At 35.5% G+C, this 26,952-nt stretch overlaps 1 protein-coding gene across 9 annotated transcripts in view; it reads right to left on the bottom strand.

Moving 5' to 3' along the window:
* LOC117981491 (putative uncharacterized protein encoded by LINC00269) overlaps positions 1–26,952 on the bottom strand; it is a 920,685-nt gene that overhangs the window by 861,772 nt on the left and 31,961 nt on the right. Inside the window, exon 2 of one of the 9 annotated variants that reach the window (XM_063606874.1) lies at positions 6,411–6,471. The exons of the other annotated variants lie outside the window; for them this stretch is intronic. The gene's annotated coding sequence lies outside the window, so the exon portion shown is untranslated. The remainder of the gene's footprint in view (positions 1–6,410; positions 6,472–26,952) is intronic. 9 annotated transcript variants of the gene reach the window in all.

Raw genomic sequence — 26,952 nt, 5'->3', positions numbered from 1 at the left:
AGGCATGCCCCACCATGCCCAGCTAATTCTTTATGTTTTGTAGAGACAGTTTCTCACTATGCTGCCCAGGGTGATCTCAAGCTCCTGGGCTCAAGCAATCCTCCCTCCTTGACCTCCCAAAGTTCTAAGATTACAGGCGTGAGCCACTGCACTGGGCCATGAATTATATTTTATTTATTGATTTGATAATCTGAAAAATGGATTCAGTCCAGGATCCAAGAGCTATTTATCATAAATTAAGTTTGTATAGTTTAATCTTCTCTATGTATAAGCTTACCTTAGCACAGGTAATTTCTAATATCCAATTTAAATAAATTCTAAATACTTTTTTAGAGTTTAAGAGAAAAAGTATTAACACTAATATTCCTGTACCTTGCATAGTATGCCATTAGTAGTTTCCACAAGCTTTTGTTCTAACTCCTTGATTATATCAATGTCAAGGTTTTCCCTTCTTCTGCTAAACTGTGCTTCTGTCCCATAATTCCTTGACATGTTTTACAGCGAATACAATGCATAAATATTTGTGTTAGCCATTCATGATTTTTACCAAAACCATCCAGATCTTACTCTTCCGGGAACTTAGTAGAATTGTACTTCCTGGTCCCTTTGAGGAAGAACAAGGTAGTATAACATCCTAGCCACTGAGTCATAAGTAAAAGTGACATGTCACCCTCTCAAGTCAAAGCATATATTACATACATGAAAGCACCTAGAGCTGTCTTTATTTCTGCCATAGTGACCGCAAAGCTTCAAGATGGTGGCTATTTTGTTTGCCTGGTCTCTGAGTGACCACCGAGAGCAGAGCCCACCAGCTGATCTATGATGAACACGTAGCTTGAGGAAGAAAGAAATCTTCTTTGTTTTCAGCTAATGATAATTGGGTTGTTTATTATTGCAAGGTAATCGAACCTATCCTGCCTGAACCTACTCCAGCCATGTGCACTTTCAATTCCTTCCTCAGGCCTTGGTCCCCAGTCTTAATCTAGCAAGGTAAGCTGCACATAATAAAGGCTTTATAATCACCCCTTTGTCCATCTCCCTTGAAATTAGGCCAGGACCAAGTTCCAGCGGACTTCTTTTATTATTTTTCAGAGCATAGTCCTTTTCTAGCATTGCTTCTAAAGCTGAAGTCACTTCCTAAGATAACAATACATTAAATCCTACTAATCACTCTGCAAACAAACAATGTTTTTCAAAGTATGTCTTAGAAAAACAGAGTTGGTCCCACCAACAATTTCCTTTTGAAGTGTCCATACTTAAATTTAATCGTGTGTGTGTGTGTGTGTGTGTGTGTGTGTGTGTGTGTGTGTGTGTGTTTAGCCTTCATTGCATTTTCTTAATTTGGGGAACTGTTAAGAATGATTCCTCCCCAATTCTAACAGATTTTAGCTGTCAATCATGTTGGCTGGGAATGTTAGGTGGCTCACACCTGTAATCCCAGCACTTTGGGAGGCCAAGGCGGGAGAATTGCTTGAGCCCAGGAGCTGGAAACCAGCCTGGGCAACATAGTGAAACCTCGACTCTACTAAAACAAAACAATAATAACAATAACAAAAAGGGATATGGGTGTCACTCAGGCTAGCCAGTCAGAGTACATTACTATGAGAAGAACATAGTTGACACAAGGACAGGCACTGGGCCTAAACAAGGCCAGCCATAAGCCCTTTGAGTGGTTGACATACATTCTGGCCCAATAAGGGCTGTGCTCTTTTTCCGTAAGATCACAATGTGTAAGGATGATATACATATACATACTAGTCTACCAGGGATCATCCTATTGTTACATGGGGAAAGCATGCTCAAAAAAGGAAATGAAACTAAAACTGAGAAAAAGAGTTGTATTGAGGGGTATGGGGGGATGGTGAGAACAGGTATTTCTGATGACATCAACTGACTCCTTTTAGTTATATCATGCCTAAGTTTTGGATCTCCTAATTTTGAGGAGGCTTATATTTTGTGTTTGTTATTTGTTTTGTTTTGCTGGAGCTAGTTTTAGTTGGCTTATCAATAAAAGTGTCTTTTCCCCTGACTCCTCTTCTCCCACATATCTACATGGATCCTCCTCACATCCCTTTTGGATTTCTAAGTAAAAACAGTCACCAACACAGAGGGCTCTGGCCTGGCCACATTGATGTACATAACATTTTCACTTTTGCACTTCTTATAAAAGTTTGTGTTTGTTTGCCATGATCCTGTAGAAAGCAAAGTTTTCAGAATGTAGTTAATTGTTATATCTCTCATAAGTGTCAATATATATTTGCCAAATACAGGAATAGATAAATAAATGTGTGTTCTTTCCCCACTATGGCCACATTAGTTGTCTTACCTAATTCTACTTTTCCCTGGATTCACAAGATCTTTATCTATATGGCAAATATGAAAATACTTTTATGACAAAATTTAAACTAGTCATTACTTTAACTTTCCCTCTTCTTCTGCCTAAATACAGTTTTTTTGCAGTAGATTGTTCTTGCTGTCTAGCTACATTCTAAGAAGCTACACTACTTTTCAAAATCACCTGAATTATTTAGTAAATTACACTTTCAGTAAATTTTTATAGGTTTAATACTTAAACACTTTAAGGGACTAATTTATCGAACTGTGCCCTTGTGGCAATGAAAACAAAAACCAACTTCTTCCAAAAGTCTCTACGTCCCTGACAGGGAGTAGCTAAGACAAAGAGGTAAATTTTATTTTGTTATCTAATTTTTACTTTTTTATCACTACTCAGCCTCACAAACCCTTCCCCCAAACTACTTTCCCGTTCTGTATTCACTGACAGCACAGTTGACCATGCAAATCAGATAGATAATAGATAGATAGATAGATAGATAGATAGATAGATAGATAGATAGATAGATAGACGTATATATGCATTACACACACACACACACACACACATACACATACCCTTGCATTCACTTATGAAATGGTGTATTGCCTCAAGAATTATATCAGTACAAAAAAAATGAAATCCAAAATTAAAAATGGATTATGAGTATTCAGAACACACCTCTTTTTCCTCTTTTCCAAATCTCCTCAGAAAGGGAAATTGTTTCAAAAGGCCAATCCACAAAGGAGAGAGCAGAGACAAACCAGTAATACAGATTTAGACGTCGAAATGCAGATGCATTTGAGTAAGCCAAAGCTTAAATTGCAATGAGGAATTTCAAGGGGCAACTCAGTTTACCATCCAGAATTACCAAAGTGCTGTGGAATTGGTAGCTTCCAGTCCTTCTAGAGACTGTGGAGAAAAGAACTATTTCTTATTAATAAGTGACATCTAGGCTTTTGCCCTTCAAAAGAAAACTAGTTAGTTTCTGCTTTGAGGAATATGAACAGTATGGCTACACAGCCCTGCCAGAACATCCTGTAGTAAAGCTCACAGTGAGCAAATCCAATCATGTTCTCAAAGTCCTCAACCAGCCTTTAAGTTCCTCACTGTTACAGGCGAGCAGCATCATAGATTATGAGACACTTGAAGGAAGCCTCTACGAAAAAATCAAGGCCAAGTAAAAACAGAAAAGGGTAATTTAAAGGGAACAGAGACCATGAAGTGTTAGTATGCATATATTAAAAAGGAAAATATTATAATAATAAAATTAGACCCAGATACTATCAAAATGAAGCATTAAGATAATAAAAAAGAAGTGCCCTTGAAAATTAAAGAAAATTATAGCAAAAGGTTTTAAAATATTCATATGTTCAAAGGCAGAATTTAGGACACCTGTTATTTTTTAAAAGTTTTTAAAAGGGGATGAAAATAAGAGATAAAAGATAAAACTAAATCAGCAGACCATTGCACAAATTTCAATAGCCAAAAGATAGCAGTTCCAAAACAAATGAACAGCAAAAACTGAGGAAAAGAAATACTCTCTGAAACAATTAAGAGATCTTCCACAAATAAGACCATGAGTTTGTACATTGAAAGGACCCATCTAGTGCCCAGCACGAAGGAAGAAAACAGATTAACTCAGCCATTTTATCTTTCATTTTTTTTAAATTATACTTTAAGTTCTAGGGTACATGTGCACAACGTGCAGGTTTGTTACATATGTATACATGTGCCATGCTGGTGTGCTGCACCCATTAACTCGTCATTTAACGTTAGGTATATCTCCTAATGCTATCTCTCCCTGCTATCCCCACCCCACAATAGGCCCCAGTGTGTGATGTTCCCCTTCCTGTGTCCATGTGTTCTCATTGTTCAATTCCCACCTATGAGTGAGAACATGCAGTGTTTGGTTTTTGGTTCTTGCGATAGTTTGCTGAGGATGATGGTTTCCAGCTTCATCCATGTCCCTACAAAGGACATGAACTCATCATTTTTTATGGCTGCATAGTATTCCATGGTGTATATGTGCCACATTTTCTTAATCTAGTCTATCATTGGACATTTGGGTTGGTTCCAAGTCTTTGCTATTGTGAATAGTGCCACAATAAACATACATGTGCATGTGTCTTTATAGCAGCATGATTTATAATCCTTTGGGTATATACGCAGTAATGGGATGGCTGGGTCAAATGGTATTTTTAGTTCTAGATCCCTGAGGAATCGCCACACTGACTTCCACAATGGTTGAACTAGTTTACAGTCCCACCAACAGTGTAAAAGTGTTCCCATTTCTCCACATCCTCTCCAGCACCTGTTGTTTCCTGACTTTTTAATGATCACCATTCTAACTGGTGTGAGATGGTATCTCATTGTGGTTTTGATTTGCATTTCTCTGATGGCCAGTGATGATGAGCATTTTTTCATATGTCTTTTGGCTGCATAAATGTCTTCTTTTGAGAAGTGTCTGTTCATATCCTTCGCCCACTTTCTGATGGGGTTGTTTGTTTTTTTCTTGTAAATTTCTATACTACAAGGCTACAGTAACCAAAACAGCATGGTACTGGTACAAAAACAGAGATATAGATCAGTGGAACAGAACTGAGCCCTCAGAAATAATGCCACATATCTACAACTATCTGATTTTTGACAAACCTGACAAAAACAAGAAATGGGGAAAGGAGTCCCTATTTAATAAATGCTGCTGGGAAAACTGGCTAGCCATATGTAGAAAGCTAAAACTGGATCCCTTCCTTACACCTTATAAAAAAATTAATTCAAGATGGATTAGACCTAAAACCATAAAAACCCTAGAAGAAAACCTAGGCAATACCATTCAGGATATAGGCACGGGCAAGGACTTCACGTCTAAAACACCAAAAGCAATGTCAACAAAAGCTAAAATTGACAAATGGGATCTAACTAAACTAAAGAGCTTCTGCACAGCAAAAGAAACTACCAGAGAGTGAACAGGCAACCTACAGAATGGGAGAAAATTTTTGCAATCTACTCATCTGACAAAGGGCTAATATCCAGAATCTACAATGAACTTATCTTTCATTTTCAAATCACTAGAGTCAAAGAACAGCTCACCTAAGCTTCCACAAAAGGAGAAGAAAAAGTCACATACATTGGATGAGGGACTAGTAAGGCTTCATATTTCATAGCAAGAAAACTAAAATATATACACAAAAATTATTTTAAATTTAGAATTCTATATCTAACCAAACTTGCACCTGTAAGATATCCCATTCAAGGCTCAGTGCAGGAAACAGAGACAACCATAGTTAGTGTTAAGTAGTATGGCAGGGTATCAAATGACTGAAGAAACAGACTTTATGTTGGGCTTTCAGGAATGACTTTGAGAGCTTTGCTAACAAACCAGGCCACCAAAGGACTACTACCTCCTCGTCTATTCAAAAGTTACCACACTCAGGAGGCCTCCATGATCAAAATACACCTGTCCACAGTGGTGCTTTCCAACAAAGCTTGGTGATTCCTCATTAATAAATTTGAAATTTGTGTAAGTGTATCTTATTTGTACAAATTACAGGACTTTTAGAACCCCACTGTATGGAAGTCTCGAAAATATGATTTTTAGCTTTCCATACTCTAAAAGACATTTGGAATTCATGCTGAATAACAAGTCATTGTACCCATGACGCAAAGTCTCAAAAACATATTTCCCAAGTATTCTTTCTCCTGAAGTTGCTGGAGGGCACATTTCATCTCTCTAAACCTGAGACAGTAAGACATATACAGAAAACAAGAGACACAACAACATGGGCAGAAGATGAGAAGACCTCCCAGGCAAATCCAGGATAACAGCTATGTCCCAGGCAAGGAGGGCAAACTAGCATTGGAGCAAGTGAGAAAGTTTTGAGAAAGACTTGTTCAGAAAGATGGAACAAATAGAATACCTGAGGTGTCTGCAGTCTTGGTTTTAGTGAATAACCAATTTGAGACTGGATTAATGAGAAACACATTGAAAACTAAGCAAATGATAAACATGACAGTTTCAGTTGGGGAGTGGTGGGAAAGTGAGCAGGAAAGGAAAGTTATCGAAATTTCTACTCACATATATGATATATCCTCAGAAAAGAAAACAAAAAGCATTAACTCCTCTTCTTCTCTATAGCCTAAAGTTGAAAAAAATCAAGGAGTAATAATAAGCATGTTATTTCAGGCATAGAAGCAAGTATTAAAATAACTAAAATTAAGTGAGTGTAATTGCCTTTAGGGAAAGAAATTAGGGGAAAAGAGTGGCATGGATTTCTGTTTTGTGTATCTAATCATATAGAATTGTTTGACTATTACAACTACAAGCATTTAAATGTTGAGTAAAAATTAAAACGTGGGGGAGGATTTGAGAAATAAATTATAGCTCTTTATGTAACCCTATTCTTAAAATAAATCTATTCTACAAAGGCATACAAACATTTTTAAAATTAATCTCACAATCAATTCCTCTTTCAATCTTGGCTACATCTGAAATAGCAAAGGCTGCTCCAAGTCTAGAAATAAGATGACATATGATTCAGCAGTAGCTTTAAAAAAGTTCATATGCTATTGGCTTTTGAGAATTCATTAATCATTCACTAGATGGGGCTAACACACTGTGGAGAGGTGATGACTAAACTTCCATTTTGTAAGTAATAACCGCATTTGAAAGGAAATATACTCTGTAGATTTGTTAGGTAAAACTTTGCAATTAGACAACATTATTTAAATTCTATTTTATAATATAAACAGAAATTGTTCACTTGTAATAAAAAGGCAAAGTATTATAGGATTTTAGATTAAAAAAAAAAAAAACAAAAAACCTTTAGTGGTTATCTAGTTGAACTTTCCAGTTGTATGTATAGGAAAACTGGTCCAGAGAAAAAGCTCTTGCCTGACATAGAGCTAGGTATAGTGCCCAGGCCAAATATCCAGATCTGCTCAAAGAAAAAAGCCTACTCTCCTGAGCCATATAGGCAAAAAGCTTACATAACGAAAGTGTATTGAGCATTGTATTGAGACACTGGGTTTAGGGAAGATATAAAGATGAATCAGAATCTCATCCCATTCTGAGGCTCTTGGGAAGGGGTGAGCCTTCACTGAATGTGGGGGGAAATGTAAACAATATGTGGCAAGAGTGCAGGGTTTGGTAAATTAAAAATGGCCAAAAGTTATTTTCTAGTCTTCATATTGAGAGATAAAGCTTAATTTGGTTCCTTTCATGACTGGCCTCGCATTAGTGACTTGTTTGGCCTATAGAAGGCAGTGAAAGTGGGATTTGGGATTTCCTTAACCTAGCTTCGAAAGTTATGAAGTCAAGCAGCTTCCACCTGAGGCTTTTAGAATGTTTGCTCTCAGGATGCTTGCTTTTAAAATCTGCTTACCCTCCTGCGAGTTGCCTAAGTGCTGTGGAAAGACCACCTATAGTTGCTCAGACCTAACAAACAAATGAAGAATGCATGCATTATTTTTAAAATGATACTGATACAACTATTTGTAAAAAATCAAAAGTAAAATAGATACCTTTATCCCATTATACTCCCATTATACATTATAAAACATAAATTGCAGGTAAATTATATATTACAATGTAGTACTTAAAATTTAGAAGAAATAACCAAGTGAAATTTCTCTAATCTGTAGATAGAAAGACTTTTGTATATAAAGGTAATGGGAAAAAATTACAAAGCAAAATATCTGTCAACTTTAACTATAAAAATAATTTGTTAAAACTTCTAGACATAGAGAAATGACTAGGAGTTAAAAAAAACTATCCAGAATAAAATGTTTCATTTAAAAAAAAAAAAGATTAATGAGATATAATTTCCGTCTTAAAAAGAGTGAACAAATTAATGAGAATGATATATATCCAACAAATATAACGGATTCAAAGCAAGGAAAGAGTGTGAAAGAAGAGACGTTGACTGCATGTTTAATGTGTAAGCTTTTCAAAGTAGGAATTAGTCATGGTTTTCTTTTAAAATGTAATCTTAGCAAGGGTAGGGTGAGTCCACTAGTGTGGGGGTGTAAGAAAGCTAAACGGATGTTAGACTGCCTTTAAATAGTTTTCTATTGAGAAACCCCATTTCAGCATTGAAATACATAAACTTCCTAATGTTTAATCACTAATATAAACTTTATTAAAATGAAATACATTTTACCCTTATCAAAATACATTTACCAGTTAGATAGGCAAAGACTTAAAAAAATTGATAACACTTAATTTTGGAGACTTTGCAGAGAAGCACTCTCATTCACACCCAGTCACTACTGATGACAACATAAACAGGCCTAAACTTTCTTTCTATAAAATTGGAAAACGTACATTCTGTTTGAATTGGCATTTAATTTCTGAAATTAATCATAAACATTGATGTATTAATACACAAATATGCAATGTTTTCTTTACAAGGATATTATATTATAGCATTATTTATAATAGTAAAATATTTGAACCTAAATGCATAACAACTGTACAGTGGACACAATAAATCTTCACGCTAGTCTCTCCTTGGGTTGTTTACCCACACTTTCATGTGTTAGAAACCATCCTTTACTCTTGTCTACCTGTATATAACAAAAGAATCCTAGCAGCCACTTTACACAATGACCTTATGCCTTAAACCTCATTAAAATGAGGTGAGTGTAATCACCTTCAGAAAAAGAGTGTAGCAGGGAGTGTTGTATTTTCTATCTAATCGTGTAGATTTATATAACTATTTCAATTATGTGAATTCATATGTTGGGTAAAAATTAAAATTTGGGGGAGGATTTGAGAAATAGGTTACAACTCTTCATATTACCCTATTTTTAAAATAAATCTATTCCTCAAAGGCATGCAAACATTTTCCAAAATAATTCCCAAAGAAATTCATGTCCTGACTCTGGCTATATCTAAAATAGCAAAAGTTCAGACCTCACCTAAGTTGGTTCAGTGTTTTGTAGCCCAGGAAGAGGTTACCAATGACTAGAAAAATAGAATCATTACAAGCTAAATTCCAATACATGATTATTCATTGAGGCTGCCAATAATTCCTCCAACATCTTTTGCAAGTCAAATATTTGAATGAGCATTGGGTTTGATGATACAAGCATCCAGTTTTAAACAAAGCATTGACATTTCATTAAAAGTATCATCATTGAAGCTGAAACCTTCGAAGTTAAGTTGGCAGCTAGCTATAAGTATTTGGTTTGCGAACTTTCTTGTATTCAGGTACAAATATCATGTCCAGTCACATGCAACAGAAGATCTTCAGTGGATCCATGAGAGACTATTGTTACCCTAAAGCCACTTGAATTGTGCGAAATCCAATTACCTCTAACACCTACAGGCCATCCTGTGAAGAAATGATTTCAACCCTCCATCCCTCAGGCTCATGTGAAGTAACTGAATGCTGATCTATTCTCCTACAGAAAATTTTGTTTGTGACCCCAAGCTGGAGAATCCAATAACTTGGATGTAGAAATTGTGACAAGGAATTGAATATTTTTATTAGATCTAATGAAGCTGTGCTTACATTACACTTTGTCTGTGTCACCTGGAAACAAAACTGAAAACTCTCTGGGTATAGTACTGGATGTCACATGTTCATTCCTTGTTATTAAAATAGCTGTGAGAATTCTTATTGTCTTACTTTTACCACCAAGCCTCATCCCTCTAAGCAGAATTTGATGTACAGTATATTATGTTCAAATATAATATCTTTGTTATTAATCAAAGTTTCCTTCCCCATATTTCCTGATGCCTCTATTTTTTCCCGACATTCAGGTAGCAATGATAGTTTTATATTTACACTACCTTCAAAGGGTGACCAAGAACAGATAGTCAGTTCTTGACCTACAAAATTCTTTCTTCCAGTTAACCCTGTGACTTACTAAGGAAAATGATTTCCCTGGAATCACGGGTTGTTACAGAAGGAGAAAGATATTGCCTCAGTAGAAATTACAAGATGCAGAATCTGGATGAATCATCACTACTGTGGGTTAAGAAATTCCAGTAACCACATCTTTTGAGTTTCTCATAAGCTTTTCATTTAGTCAAAGTATACAGCAAATATGTGCCTTGATGTACAGCACTTTAGATAACTGATTGAAGTTCATTTCTGCCTCACATGATTAAGTCTTATACCAAGTCAGTATGCCATTTTACCTGTTCTTAGCACAGTAGAAATTTATCTTTATGAGCAATATTTTCCACTTATTTCAGCCCAATAAATGTTTACATACTTAGATAAAATAAATACATAATATATTTATATGAAATATCTACATTCATAACCATGTTGTAACATGTTATTTTGGGTCAGTAATAGAGTAATATTAAAGACTAACTTATTGATTTCTACATTTCCCCCCCACTATGCTATATATAAAAAATAGCATCATATGTAGCATGATGAATTATCTCATGAGATAAAGATAAAATAATGCATATTTGGAGTCAGCAAATTTGTGTTTAAAACATGTTTTCACCCAGCACTAACAAGGTTATCATGGGTAAGTCAATTTACCTCTCTATGAGATGTTGTATTCATTAATAATGATAATAATAATAGTAATAGTGAAAGAATAACCTCTACTAAGTACTTTATGCCAGGCACTGTCCTAAGCACTTTTCATGTAGTAATTCATTTGATTCTCATAAAAACCTTTGATTTTGATAACTATTTAAGTCTCATAAGTGAAAAATCTGAGACACAGAGAGAGTACTAACTTGAATAAGGTAGCATAGCTATATGTGACACATCAATAATTTGAATTCAGGAAGCATGCATCAGAGTCTACACACTCAATACTACTCTATATCACCTCTCTTAAAGTTAAGAATGGAATTAAGTAGATTTTTAAAAAAGTTTTCCCAATGTGTAAATAGAGAACATATGTAAAACACTCAAGCCAAAAAGGAATTGACAGGGTAGAATATCAGTATTTGGTGTCTTAATAATTTGTAGTTGTATAATATAAAAACATTAGATTTATTAAAGAATAGTCTATTAGTATCACATTTATTTAAAAGAACAGCAGAGAGGCATGGTTCTAATACCTAATTAGTGGCTGGACCTGTAGTTTTCATATCCACTATGTCATCTGTTCCTAATTATGACTACTAAAAAAAAGTGTTTCTAGTTAACAGTTCATGGTGCTAAGTTAGGAGAGGTTAAATAATTTGCCTCCATCCCAGAACAAGGAAGTGGAAGAGCCAGGACTTTTCCCCTGGTTCTGCCCTTAAGAGCTCACTACATCATTCAGCAAAACCTCAACAGATGGCACTGAGTCACTAAAGTCCAAGTGACATGCAGGTTTTGAAGGTTATAAAAAGCACTATCATACTACATTGTACACATGTTAAATAGTAGGGTCTAAGTTGTATTTTACTGGAAATTATGGTACATCATGAACTTATGACTGAAACAATTAGTAACAGCTCATAAAATCTTCATTGCCATAAGAGTTACACATTTTTATCATCCTGTTGAATTAGGAGCAAAACATGATTAAAATTGGGGTCAGTGTAAATGACATTTCTATAACCATAATTATTGCATTCTTGTAAGTTATTTTGTATAGATGAAAGAGAAAGGGTTACATTAGATATAAAAAAAACTTGGTGTAATAGTTTATTTTTATCCTTCAATTAAAAAGAAATCTTGCCATGGAATACAGATAAAACCCATCCTATGGGAAAATATTTTCACTGACAAAAAGATACAATTGAAAGCAGTTTTCCATTTCTATAGTTGACTAATTTAGCTGAATGTAATAAACCGATGATAATAATTATGTTATAGATAATCAAAAGGTACAAATCTTCAGTTATGAACAAGTTCTGATGATCTAGTGTACAGCATGAGTGGTGATGGATGTGTTAATTGATTGTAATAATTAATATAATATTTTCATATTCAATGTATATGTGTATCAATCACATTGTACATTTTGAATATATATAATCCTTATTTTTCAATTAAATATTTTAAATCTTTTTAAAAAGGAACTGAGGCCCCAAGAGGGCAAGTGACATGCTCAAGTTAACCCAACCAGTCAGTGGCAGAGTTGGAGTTTGACCACAATAAATACTAATTAATTTAGAAAGGGGTATAATTCAGGAAACCAGAAATGAAAGGCATTTTTTAAAAGTTTCATGAAGACAGTAAAAAACTAGGATTGGAATTGCAGGAATGGTGATGAAAGGCAGTATTGATTAGTGGTTAAATATCTGGGTACTGGCATGAAACTATCTAAATTTAAATCTAATCTTTATCAGTTATTTGCTGTGACTTTAGTGGAGGGCATACAAAGTTTAGGTCATAGACTCTTTACCTATAAAGTGGTGATGATTATAAAAGCACCTCTGAGTTATTGTGAGAACTTAGTGAGTTAATGTCATAATCTTTATAGGAGAATGCATGAGATATAATAAATATTAAATTAGTATTAATTATTATCAGGATGACTTTTTTAAGTTACAGAGTGGTCAACTTTCATATATTGATAAAGAGATGAGACCGTCTAGGGCAAGTACCTAGTGTAAGAAGATGACCTAAGGGAGGTTTTTTAATTATTCAACATTGAAAGAACTGATGCTGGGAAACAGGTCCCATGAAGAGATTATTAATAAGGAATATTTGAAGAATTAAGGAGAAAGATTGAAAATGCTAATATCATAAAAAGCCAACTGTTTTAGCAGCAAATTCTAGAGAAATGGTAACGCAAGTCCTTTATTTTCTGTAAGATTTCCTTGAAGATAATATGTTTCCAGTTTTATTGGGGCACAAGCTGCATAAAATAAAATTCAGCTTTTTATTTTTTTTCTGAGACGGAGTCTCATTCTGTCACTGGGCTGGAGTGCAGTTGTGATCTTGGCTCACTGCAACTTCCAACTCCCTGGTTCAAGCAATTCTCCTGCCTCAGCCTCCGGAGTAGCTGGGATAACAGGCACGTGCCACCACGCCCAGCTAATTTTTGTATTTTTAGTAGAGACAGAGTTTCACCATGTTGGCCAGGATGGTCTCAATCTCCTGTTCTCATGATCTGCCCGCCTCTGCCTCCCAAAGTGGTGGGATTACAGGCGTGAGCCACTGGGCCCGGCCAAAATTCAGCCATTTTAACTGTACAATCTGACATGTTTTGGCAATTGTATACAGACATGTAACTGCTAATAAAGAATGACTTTTAAATGGTAAATTCATGACTCCCATACAAATATAAAATAAACATTTGTCAAAGATTTTATTTAATTCAGTAATTAATAAGAGAACCAGAAACACACTATACCCATTCAAAGGAGAATACAAAAATCATATGAGCACATCAGGAATGTTAAATTGAATTTGCTAATAAATGAAAAAATATCAAAACTGGTAAATATCCACAAAGCAATAATCAATTGCTATCCATGAGACAAGTCTCCATTTCTATTAATAAGAACTATTTCCCCATTAGTAGTTTTCTACAACTTACAGAGTTGGAAAATATATTAAAAAATTGAAAGTCACAGAAACCTTATACATCCAAATAACTCAGAATAATGTTCTCTAAACAATCCATAGTTCCATTGAAAATTCGGCAATCTTTTAATCCATTTAAAATTCTTTCACAATTTTCCCACACTACCACCACAATCAAAATGTACAATATTTCCATTCTCAATAAAATTTTGCATTTCTTTTCTGTGATGCATGAAAGATAGAAATCAAATACGTTAAACTTCAGCTTTCAACCTAGAGAGTTTCTAGGCTGTGGGGCAGGAAAAGAAACATTCACCCAGAGTTAAACAGAGCTGGGAGTATAGAGAAGCAAATCAAATATATATACGTGTGTGTGTGTGTGTGTGTGTGTATATGTATATATACACATATATATATACATATATATAATGACCAAGTAGAATTTAGCACAATAATGCAAAATTGGTTTACTATTCAAAATCAGTCAATGTAACTTTACCACATCAAGAAACTAAATTAGAAAAACCATAAGATCATCCAAATTGAGGCAGAAAGGCATTTGAAAAAAAATACCCATAACTGATTAAAAATAAGCAAACAAAAACATACTGTTAGGAAATTACAAAAAAAAAATGAAACACCCTCAATCTCATAAAGTGAATCATGCAAAAAAACTTGCATCTATCATATCCCATCTACCAGCACCTATGCCCACACACATCATCAGTGGGCCTGAGAAAAGACCCACCCTGTAGGCAGCATCCCTCCCAATGCCTGGGTATATTGTCCAAGGGGACTGGGGATTGATCTGCCTCACCTGCTGCCATCAGAGCCCACTAATGCCTCCTGTGAACTGAGGAGAGGCCACTGAGCCTGTCACCACCACTGCTGCCAGTACTCACCTTCATGTGCCACCTGGAGGCCTGGGGACTGGCCTTCCAAGTCCACTGCTGCCACCACTGTGCCCATGTATGCCACAGGAAGGTCCCAAGATTTACCCACTACTGCTACTGCCATCACCAATGCCATGCCTGCTTCCCAGAGGCCCAAGAACCTGCCTGCCCATCCAGTCCACAATTGCCCCTGCTGGCACCTAAGCAAGTTACCTGGAGGCCCAGAGATCAGCCCACCCAGATTCTTTACCACTGAAGTCCACATACACTACTTGAGGGCCCAAGGTCTGGCACACCACTGCTGCCACCACTAATACCTAAGGACTGACCCACCTGGTACCCCTCTCCCCAGCAAAGCTCCACTGCACCCTTCATTAACAATCACACTCTAAGCCACCGAAGAACTTAGATACCACTGATACTCAATAACAGCTGAAGAGATCATATGGAGTATACACTATTGAGCCCACCCAAAATCAAAGCCAAAGTACCATATCCAATGTACTCTACAGATACGTCTATAAGAAAATATATATTCCTATGAAAGCCAATTCATAAAATTTGAAGAAGTGATACCTGCTATACCAAATGTGCAGATATTAACATAAGGACAGAAGAAACATGAAAAAGAAACAAGGAAACATGACATCTTCAAAGGGACACAATTATTCTCCAGCAATAGGTTCCACTAAAAAAGAAATCTATGAAACAATTGAAAAAGAGTTCAAAATGATGATATAAAAGAAGCTCAATGAGATGGAAAAGAAAAAACATAAAAAATACAAAGAAATTAGGAAAACAATTCATGATCTAAAGGAGAAATTTAACAAAGAGTTAGATTCAGAAAAATGAAGCAAAAACCCTGGAACTGAAGAATTTAATAAATGAAATTTTAAAATACAATAAACAGTTTCAACAATAGACTAGATGAAGCAGAAGAAAAAATTTCTAAACCTGGAGACAAGTCTTTAAATTACCCAATTATGCTCAAAAGAAAGGAAATCAGTATATCAAAGAGATATCTGCACTCCTATGTTTGTTGCAGCACTGTTTCCAATAGCTAAAGTTTGGGGCAACCTAAGTGTCCATCAACAGATGAATGCATAAAGAAAATGTGGTGCATATATACACTGGATAACTATTTGGCCATAAAAAGAATGAGATCCAGTCATTTGCAAAAATATGGATGGAACAGAGATCATTACATTAAGTGAAATAAGCCAGTTACAGAAAGACAAGCATCACATGTTCTTACTTATTCGTGGAATCTAAAAATCAAATCTATTGAACGCATGAATATAGAGAGTATAAGGATTGTTACCAGAAACTGGGAAGCGGAGGTGGGAGGAAGGTGGAGACAATGAATGAATACAAAAAAAAAAATAAAGAGTGAATAAGACTTCCTATTTGATAGCACAATAGGGTGACTGTAGTTAGTAATAAATTACTTGTATATTTTTAAGTAACTTAAGAATGTAATTGAATTATTAAACTCAAATGATTAATGTTTGAGGGGATGGATAAAAAATAAAGTAAAATAAAACTACCCAGTTAGATAAAGAGGAAAATAACAAAGCAATAAAAAACAATAAATAAATCTTACGTGACATAGGGGACATCATAAAGTAACCAAATGTTTGAACTAGGTATTCTAGAAGGAGAAGAGATGAATGGGCAAAACATATAAAATCGTTTAAACAAAATAATAGCAGAAAACTTCCCAAGTCATGTAACACATATAGACATTCAGATAGGGGAAACTTAAAAATTTCCAAATTGATTTAACACAAAAAGATCTTCTCCAAGGTATATTAGAATAAAATTTTCAAAAGTCAAACAAAGGGAGAATTATAAAAACAGCAATTATTATAAAAGAGATAATGTCAAGTCATATATAAGGGAATCCTCATCAAACTAACAGCAGATTTCTCAGCAGAAATTTTACAGGCCAGGTGAGAATGGGATAATGTATTCAAAGAACTGAGAAGAAAAAAAAAATGCTAGCCAAGAATACAATACACTGCAAAGCTTACCTTCAAAAATGAAGAAGACATAAAGTCTTTCTCAGACAACCAAAAACTGAAGGAATTCATCACCAATCAACCAACCCTAAAGAAATACTTAAGTGAATTTTGCATGTGGAGAAAAAGATAATATTTACAATTATGAAAACACACAAAAGCATAAAACCCACCAGTAAAACAGACACACAAGTGAGAAAGAGGAATGAGTCAAATGTTACCACTATATAAATCCACCAAACCACAATGATAAACAATAAAAAGGGAAGAAAAAATTACAGGATATATAAAACAATCAGAAAACAAATAACAAAACGATGGGAGTAAATCCTCATTTATCAATAACCTTGAATATAAGTGTACTAAATTTCCCACTTAAAAGACAGAGACTAGCTGCATGAATTTAAAAAAATATGACAATTATATGAAGCCTATAAGAAACTCACTTACCTCTAAAGACACATATAATCTGAAAGTGAAAAGGTGTAAAAAGATTTCATGAAAATAGCAACAAAAGGTGAGCAGGAGTAGCTATATTTATATCAGATAAAACAGACTGGCTGGGCACAGTGGCTCATGCCTCTAATCCCAACAATTTGGGAGGCCAAGGGGGGCAGATGACAAGGTCAGGACTTTGAGACCAGACTAACCAACATGGAGAAATCCCATCTCTACTAAAAATACAAAAATTAGCCAGGGGTGGTGGCGCGTGCCTGTAATCCCAGCTACTCAGAAGAATCGCTTGAACCCGGGAGGCAGAGGTTGTAGTGAGCTGAGATCGCACCACTGCACTCCAGCCTGGGCGACAGAGGGAGATTTTGTCTCAAAAAAAAAAAAAAAAAAAAATTATTCAATTCAAAAGCTGTAAAAAGAAACAAAAAAAGGATATTATATAATGTTAAAGGAATCAATTTAGCAAAAGGATATAACAATTCTAAATATAAATGTACCCAACAAGAGGGCACCCAGATATATATAGAAAATATTATTAGATCTAAAGAGATAAATTTCCGCCAATACAATAATAGTTGAGGACCTCAACACCTCACTCTTAGCATAGGGCAGATCATCTAGACAAAAAAAAAAAATCAACAAAGAGACACTGGATTTAAACTGCACTTTAGACCAAGTAGATCTAACAGATATTTACAGAACATTTCATCCAACAGTTGAAGAATACACATTCTTCTCACCAGCACATGGAACATTCAACAGGATAGACCATATGTTAGGCCACAAAACAAGTCTTAATAAATTTTTTAAAACTAAATTATATTAAGTATTTTCTAGGACCGCAATAGAATAAAACTAGAAGTTAATAACAAGATAAATTTTGAAAACCTGCAAATACATGGAAATTTAACAGCATGCTCTTAAATAACCATTTGATTAATGAAGAAATTAAGAAGGGAATAAAAGAATTTTTTGCAATGAACAAAAATGAAAATACAACACACTAAATCCTATGAGATACAGCAAAAGCAGTGCCTACAGGGAATTTTATAGGAATTAACACCTATAGCAAAAAAGTAGAACGATTTCAAATAAACAACCCTAACAATGCAACTCAAGGAACTAGAAAAGAAAAAAAATTAGTAGAAAAAAATAAGAATCAAAGCATAACTACACATAAAATGTAAAAAGCAAAGGAAAAACAAAACATAAACAAGTTTGCAAAATAACCAGCTAGGATCATAATGACAAGATCAAATCTACACATAATAATACTAACCTTAAATGTAAATAGACTAAATACCCCAATTAAAAGACACAGAATGGCAAGCTAGATAAAGAATCAAGACCCACCAGTATGCTGTCTTCAAAAGACCCATCTCACATACAAAGACCACATAGGCTCAAAATAAAGAGATGGAGGAAAAATTACCAAGCAAAAGGAAAATAGAAAAAAACAGGGGTTGCAATCCTCGTTTCTGAAAAGACAGATTTTAAACCAACAAAAATCAAAAAAGACAAAGAAGGGTATTACACAATGGTAAACGGTTCAATTCAACAAGAAGAGCTAACTATCCTAAATATATATGCACCCAATACAGGAGCACCCAGATTCATAAAGCAAGTTATTAGAAACATTCAAAGAGACTTAGACTCCCACACAATAATAAGTGGGAGACTTTAACACCCCAGTGACATTATTAGACAGATCAATGAGACAGAAAATTAACAAAGATATGTAAAACCTGAATTCGTCTCTGGATCAGGTAGACCTGATAGATATCTACAGAAGTCTCCACTCAAGAACAATAGAATATATATTCTTTTCATTGCCACGTGGCACTTACTCTAAAATTGATCACATAATTGGAAGTAAAACACTTCCCCAAATGCAAAAGAACTGAAATCATAACAGTCTTTCAGACCACAGTGCAATCAAATTAGAACTCAAGATTAAGATATTCATTCAAAACCATACAGCTACATGGAAATTGAACAACCTGCTCCTGAATAACTTTTGGATAAATAATAATATTAAGATAGAAATCAAGAAGTTATTTGAAATTAATAAGAAAAAAAAGAGACAATGTGCCAGCACCTCTGGGATACCACTAAAGCAGTGTTAAGAGAAATATACATAGGGCACTAAATGTCCATATCCAAAAGCTAGAAAGATCTCAAGTTAACAACCTAGCATCATAACAAAAAACTAGAGAACCAAGAGCAAACAAACCCCAAGCTAGCAGATCATAAGAAATAACCAAGAACAGAGTAGGACTCAAGAGATAGAGAAATGAAAAACCCTTCAAAGAAATCAATGAATCTAGGAGCTGATTTTTTGATTGACTGCTAGCTAGGCTAATAAAGTAAAAAAGAAAGAAGATTCAAATAAAGACAATCAGAAATGATGAGGGAGATATTGCCACTGACACCATAGAAATACAAGCAATCATCAGAGAACAATATAAAAACCTCTATACACTATAAACTAGAAAATCTAAAAGAAATGGATAAATTCCTGAACATATACACCTTCCCAAGACTGAACCACAAAGAAATTGAATCCCTGAATAGAACAATAATGAGTTCTGAAATTGAAGCACTAATAAATAGCCTACCGAGCAAAAAATACCCAGGACCAGACTGATTCCCAGCTACATTCTACCAGAGGTACAAAGAAAAACTGGTACCATTCATACTGAAACTATTTCAAAAAACTGAAAAGGTGGGACTCATCTCTAAGTCATCCTATAAGGCCAGCACCATCCTGATAACAAAACCTGGCAGAGATACAACAAAAAAGGAAACTACAGGCCAATATCCTTGTTAAACATGGATGCGAAAATCCTCAACAAAATACTAGCAAACCGAATCCACCAACACATTAAAAAGCTTCAAGTAGGCTTCATCCCCAGGACTCAAGGCTGGCTCAAAATATGCAAATCAATAAACATTACTCCTCACATAAACAGAAATAAAGACAAAAACTATATGATTATCTCAATAGATTCAGAAAAGGCTTTTGATATAATTCAAAATCCCTTTATGTTAAAAACTGTCAATAAACTAGGTACTCAAGAAACATGCCTCAAAACAAAATGAGCCACATATGACAAACTAACAGCTAATATCATACTGAATGAGCAAAAGCTGGAAGCATTCTCCTTGAAAGCCAGCACAAAACAAGGTTTCACTCTGTCATCACACCTATTCAACATAGTATTGAAAGTTCCAGCCACAGCAATCAGGCAAGAGAAAAAAATAAAAGGCATTTAAATAGGAAGAGGGGAAATCAAACTATCCCTGTTTGCAGCTGACATGATACTATATCTAGAAAACTCCATCTTCTCAGCCCAAAGGCTTCTTAAGCTAATAAGCAACTTCATCAAAGTCTCAGTATACAAAATCAATGTGAAAAAATTGCTAGTATTCCTATACACCAAGAATAGGCAAGCTGACAGCCAAATCATGAATGAACTCCCATTCATGTTGCCACAAAAAGAATAAAATACTTAGGAATACAACTAACAAGAAAAGCGAAGGGCCGCTTCAAGAATTACAAACCACTACTCAAAAATATCACAGATGACACACACAAAAAATGAAAAAAGCATTCCATGCTCATGGTTAGAGAATAATCAATATGTTAAAAATGACCATACAGCCCAAAGCAATTTATGTGTTCAATGCTATTCCCATTAAACTACCACTGACATTCTTCACAGACTTAGAAAGAACTACTTTAAAATTCATGTGGAACCAAAAAAGAGCCTGAATAGCCAAGGAAATCCTAAACAGAAAGAATAAAACTGGAAGCATCACGCTACCTGACTTTAAACTATACTATAGGGCTACAGTAACCAAAACAGCATGATACTGCTACAAGGACACACAGACCAATAGAACAGAATAGAGGACCCAGAAATAGGACTGCACACCTACAACCATCTGATCTCTGACAAACCTGATGAAAACAAGCAATGGGGAAAAAATTCCCTATTTAATAAATGGTGCTGGGATAACTGTCAAGCCATATGCAGAAAATTGAAACTAGACGCCTTCTGTATTAGTCTGTTTTCACATTTCCGTAAAGAACTACGTGAGAGAAAGTAATTTATAAAGAAAAGAGGTTTAATTGACTCATAATTCCATGCTTAACAGGAAGCATGACTAAGAAGCCTCAGGAAGCTTACAATCACACAGAAGGCAAAGGGGAAGTGAGGACCTTCTTCACATGGTGGCAGGAGAGAGGGAGATGAAAGGGGGAAGTGCCACACAATTTTGAACAACCAGATCTCATGAGAACATACTCACTATCATGAAAACAGCAAGAAGGAAGTCCACCCCCATGACCCAGTCACCTTCCACCAGGCCCCTCCCCCAACACAAGTGGATTACAATTTGAGATGAGATTTGGGTGGGGGCACAGAGTCAAACCATATAATTCTGCCCCAGGCCCCTCCCAGATCTCATGTGGTTCTCAAATTTCAAAACATAATGATGCCTTAACACAGTCCCCCAAAGTTTTATCTGAGACAAGGCCAGACCCTTCTGCCTATGAGCCTATAAAATCAAAAGCAAGTTAGTTGTTTCCAAGACACAATTAGGGTATAAGCATTGGGTATTGGGTAAAGGGTCTCATTCCAAATAAGATAAATTGGCCAAAATAAAGGGGCCACAGTTCCTATGCAAGTTTGAAGCCCAGCAGGACAGTCATTAAATCTTAAAGCTCCAAAATAATCTCATTTTATCTCCTTTGACTCCATGGCTCACATCCAGGGCACACTGATGCTAGAGGTGGGCCCCAAGGCTTTGGGTAGCTATACTCCTGTGGCTTTGAAGGGTACAGCCCCCACAGCTACATTAACAGGTGGACATTAAGTGTCTGCAGCTATTCCAGGCGCAGGGTGTAAGCTGTTAGTAGAGCTACCATTCTGGGGCCTGGAAGATGGTGGTTCCTCTTCTCCTAGCTCCACTAGACAGTGCCCCAGTGGGGACTCTGTGTGAGGGCTCAAATCCCACATATTCCCTCCGTACTGCACTAGTAGAGGTTCTCCATTAGGGCTCTGCCCCTGCAGCAGACTTCTGCCTGGATATCTAGGAGGTTCCATACATCCTCTGAAACCAAGGTTTCCAAGCCTCAACTCTTGCCCTTGGTGCAACCTGCAGGCCCAAAACCACATGGAAGCCACCAAGGCTTGGGGCTCGCACCCTCTGAAGCAACAGCTGGAGCTGTACCTTGGCCACTTTTAGCCATGGCTAGAGCTGGAGTGGCTGGGATGCAGGGCACCATGTCCCAAGGCTGCACAGAGCAGTGAGGCCCTGGGCCTGGCACATGAAACCATTTTTTCCTCCTAGCCCTCTGGTCTTGTGATGAGAGGGGCTGCCATGAATGTCTCTGATATGACCTGGAGACATTTTCCTGGTTGTCTTGGCTATTAACATTAGGCTCCACTTTACTTACACCAATTTCTGCAGCCAGCTTGAATTTCTCCCCAGAAAATGGGTTTTCCTTCCTACCACATGGTCAGGATGCATATTTTCAAAACTTTTATGTTCTACTTCCTTTTTAAATATAATTTCCAATTTTAGATCATCTTTTTTTAATGCATATAAGTGTACACTTTTAGAAACAGCCAGGTCGCATCTTGAGTGCTTTTCTGCTTAGAAATTTCTTCTGCCAGATACCCTAAATTATCTCTCTCAAGTTCAAAGTTCCACAAATCTCTAAGGTAGGAGTAAAATGCTGCCTGTCTCTTTGCTAAAACAAAACTAAAATAACATTTACGCCAGTTCCAAAGAAGTTCCTCATCTCCATCAGAGGCTACCTCAGCCTGGACTACATTGTCCATATCACTGTCAACATTTTGGTCAAAACAATTCAACAAGTCTCTAAAGAGTTTCCACACCTTCCTGTCTTCTTCCAAGCCCTCCGAACTTTTCCAACTTCTGCCCATTACCAAGTTCCAAAGTCACTTCCACATTTTCAGTTATCTTTATTCCAATGTCCCACTTTCCTTGTACCATATTTCTGTATTAGTTTATTTTCACACTGCTATAAAGAACTACCTGGGCCAGGTGCAGTGGCTCATGCCTTTAATTGCAGCACTTTGGGAGGCCAAGGTGGGTGAATCACTTGAGGTCAGGAGTTTGAAACTGGCCTGGCCAACATGGCAAAACCCCGTCTCTACTAAAACTACAAAAATTAGCCAGATGTGGTGGTCCATGTCTGTAATCCCAGCTACTCAGGAGGCTGAAGAAGGAGAATCTCTTGAACTCAGGAGTTGGAGGTTGCAGTGAGCCGAGATTGCATCACTGAACTCCAGCCTGGTGACAGAACGAGATTCTGTTAAAAAAAAAAAAAAAGAAGAAAGAAAGAAAGAGAGAGAGAGAGGGAGGGAAGGAGGGAGGGAGGAAGGAAGGAAGGAAAGACTACCTGAAACTGAGTAATTTATAAAGAAAAGAGATTTAATTGACTCAAAGTTCCAAAGGCTTAACAGGAAGCATGACTGGGAGGCCTCAGGAAAATTATAATGATGGCATGAAAAGAAGGGGAAACGAGGACCTTCTTGACATAGCGACAGGAGAGAGAGCACAAAGGGAGAAGTCCCACACACTTTCTAACAACCAGAACTCATGAGAACGTATTCACTATCATGAAAACAGTAAAGGAAAAATTTGCCCCCATGATTCAGTCACCTCCCACCAAGCCCTTTCCTGATACATAGGAATTACAATTTGAGATGAGATTTGGGTGGGGACACAGAGCCAAACCATAATTCCTTCCTTACATCATATACAAAAATTGACCGAAGATGTATTAAAGACTTAAATGTGCAACCCAAAACTATAACAACTCTAGAGGAAAACCTACGCAATTCAATTCAGTACATAGGCAAGGGCAAAGATTTCATGACAAAGATGTCAAAATCAGTTGTGACAAAATAAAAAAATGACAAACGGGATCTACAAAAGAGCTCCTGCATAGCCAAAGAAACTATCAACAGAGTAAACAACCCACAGAATGGGAGAAAATTTTTGCAATCTATCTGTCTCACAAAGATCTAATATCCAGCATCTATAGGGAATTTAAACAAATTTACAAAGGAAAACAAACAATCCCATTAAAAAGTGGGCAAAGGACATGAACAGACACTTTTCAAAAGAAGACACACAAAATAACACAGAGAAGGAATTCAGAATTCTATCAGATAAATTTAACAAAGAGATTGAAATTATTAAATAACATCAAGCAGAAATTGCAGAGTTGAAAAATGCAATTGACATACTAGAGAATGCATCAGAGACTCTTAATAGCAGAACTGATCAAGCAAAAGAGAGAATAAGTGAAACTGAAGATAGGCTACTGGAAAATACAGTCAGAGGAAATTAAAAAAAAGAATAGAAAAGAATAAAACACACCTATAGGATCTGGAAAATATCCTCAAAAGGACAAATCTAAGAGTTATTCTTTTTAAAGGGGAAGTAGAGAAAGAAAAAGGTATAGAAAGTCTATTCAAAGGGATAATAATAGAAAACTTCCTAAAACTAGAGGAAGATATCAATATCCAAGTACAAAAAGGTTATAGAACACTAAGCAGATTTAACCCAAAGAAGCCTACCTCAAGACATTTAAAAAACAAACTCCCAAAGGTCAAGAGTTAAAAAAAAATCTTAGCAGAAAGAGAAACGGAACAAATAACATACAATGGAGCTCCAATACATCTGGTAGTGAACTTTTCAGTGAAAACTTTAAGTCCAGGAGTGGCATGACATATTTAAAGTGCTAAAAGCAAAAACTTTTAGCCTAGAATAGTCTGATGAAAAATTTTTTAAACATGAGGAGAAATAAAGGCCTTCCCAGATAACAAAAGCTGAGAGATTTGATTACCACCAGATCTGTCTTAAAAAAAAAAAAAAGGAAAATGGTAGAGGGAGTTCTTCAGTCTGAAAGAAAACAGCATTAATGGGCATTAAGAAATCATATGGAGGTACAAAATTCACTGGTAATAGCATACACAGAATATTATACACCAATCATAGTGTGTAAAATACTGTTAAGCAGGAAGACTGAAAGATGAACCAAGTAGAAATATCAACTATGACAACTTTCCAGTTCATAGATAGTACAATAAGACATAAAGAGAAATAACCAAAAGTTAAAAAGTGTGGGAATGAAGTTAATATGTACTGTTTTTATTAGTTTTCTTTTTACATGTTTGTTTATGAAATCAGTGTTTAGTTGTCATGACTTCAAGATAATAGGTTATAAGATAGTACCTGCAAGTGTCATGGTAACCTCAAATTGAAAAACATATAACACACACCAAAATAAAAAGCAAAAAATTAAATCTTACCACCAGAAAAAATCACCATCCCTAAAAGGAAGAAAGGAAAGAAGGAAGACCACAAAATAACCCAAAAACAAATAACAAAATGCAGAAATAAGTCCTCACTTATCAACAAAAACATTGAATGTAAATGGTCTAATCTGTCCAATCAAGATACATAGAGTGACTGAATAGATTTTTTAAAAAGCAAACCTTAATGACCTGTTGCCTATAAGAAACAGAATTCATCTCTAAAGATTCACATAGATTGAAAATAAAGAGATGGAAAAATATATTTTATGCCAATTGAAAAAAGAAGAGCAGGAGTAGCTATACTTATATCATACAAATCAGATTTCTAGACAAAAACTAAGAAGAGAAAAAGAAAGTCATTATATAATGATGAAGGAGTGAATTCAGCCAAAGCACATAGCAATTGTAAATATATATGCATGCAACACTGAAGCACCCACGGACAGATCTTCCAGACTGAAAATCAGCAAAGAAACATTAGACGTTATCTGCATTATAAAACAAATGGCCCCAATGGATATTTACAGATCACTTTATTCAAGCATCATTCTTTATTCAAAGAATGTGCAAAATATATATTCTTCAACACATGGATCATTCTGAAGAACAGACCATATGATAGGCCACAAAAACAAGTCTTAAAACATTCAAAGAAAATTGAAACAATATCAAACATATTCTCTAAACAGAAAGCAATAAAACTAGAAACCAATAATAGGAATTTTGGAAAATATATGAACATATGGAAATTAAACAATATGCTCCTGAATCACCAGTGGGTCAATGAAGAAATTAAGAAGACAATTGAAATATTTCTTGAAATAGATGGTAATGGAAACACAATATACCAAAACCAATAGCATACAGTGAAATCAGTAATAAAAGGGAAGTTTATAGCTATAACTTCATACATCAAAAAAGAAGAAAATCTCCAAACAAATAAAGTAATGATGTATCTTGAAGAACTAGGAAAGCAAAAGGAAATCAAATTCAAAATTAGTAAAAGGAAAATAATAAAGATCAGAGCATAAATAAATAAATTTGAAATAAATAAAACAATACAAAAGGTCAATGAAATTAAAAGTTGGTTTTTGATAAGATAAAATTGAAATACCTTTAGACAGACTAAGAAAAAAGAGAGAAGACCCAAATATTTAAAGCACAGATGAAAAAGGAGACATTAAAACTGGTACTACAGAAATTAAACAGATTATTACTGTTTACTATGAGCAAATATATGCCAACAAATTAGAAAATCTAGAGGAAACTGATAAATTCCTAGACACATACGACCTACCAAGATTGAACCAGGAAGAAATCCAAAACTTGAACAGATCAATAACAACTAACAAGATCAAAGCCATAATAAAAAGTCTTTCATTAAAGAAAACATTTAAAGAAAAACTAATATCAAGCCTACTCAAACTATTCCAAAAAATAGAG

The sequence above is a fragment of the Pan paniscus genome, chromosome 7, assembly GCF_029289425.2.
Source record: "Pan paniscus chromosome 7, NHGRI_mPanPan1-v2.0_pri, whole genome shotgun sequence".
NCBI classification, from domain to species: domain Eukaryota; kingdom Metazoa; phylum Chordata; class Mammalia; order Primates; family Hominidae; genus Pan; species Pan paniscus.
This window is presented reverse-complemented; position numbering and strand designations above follow the sequence as displayed.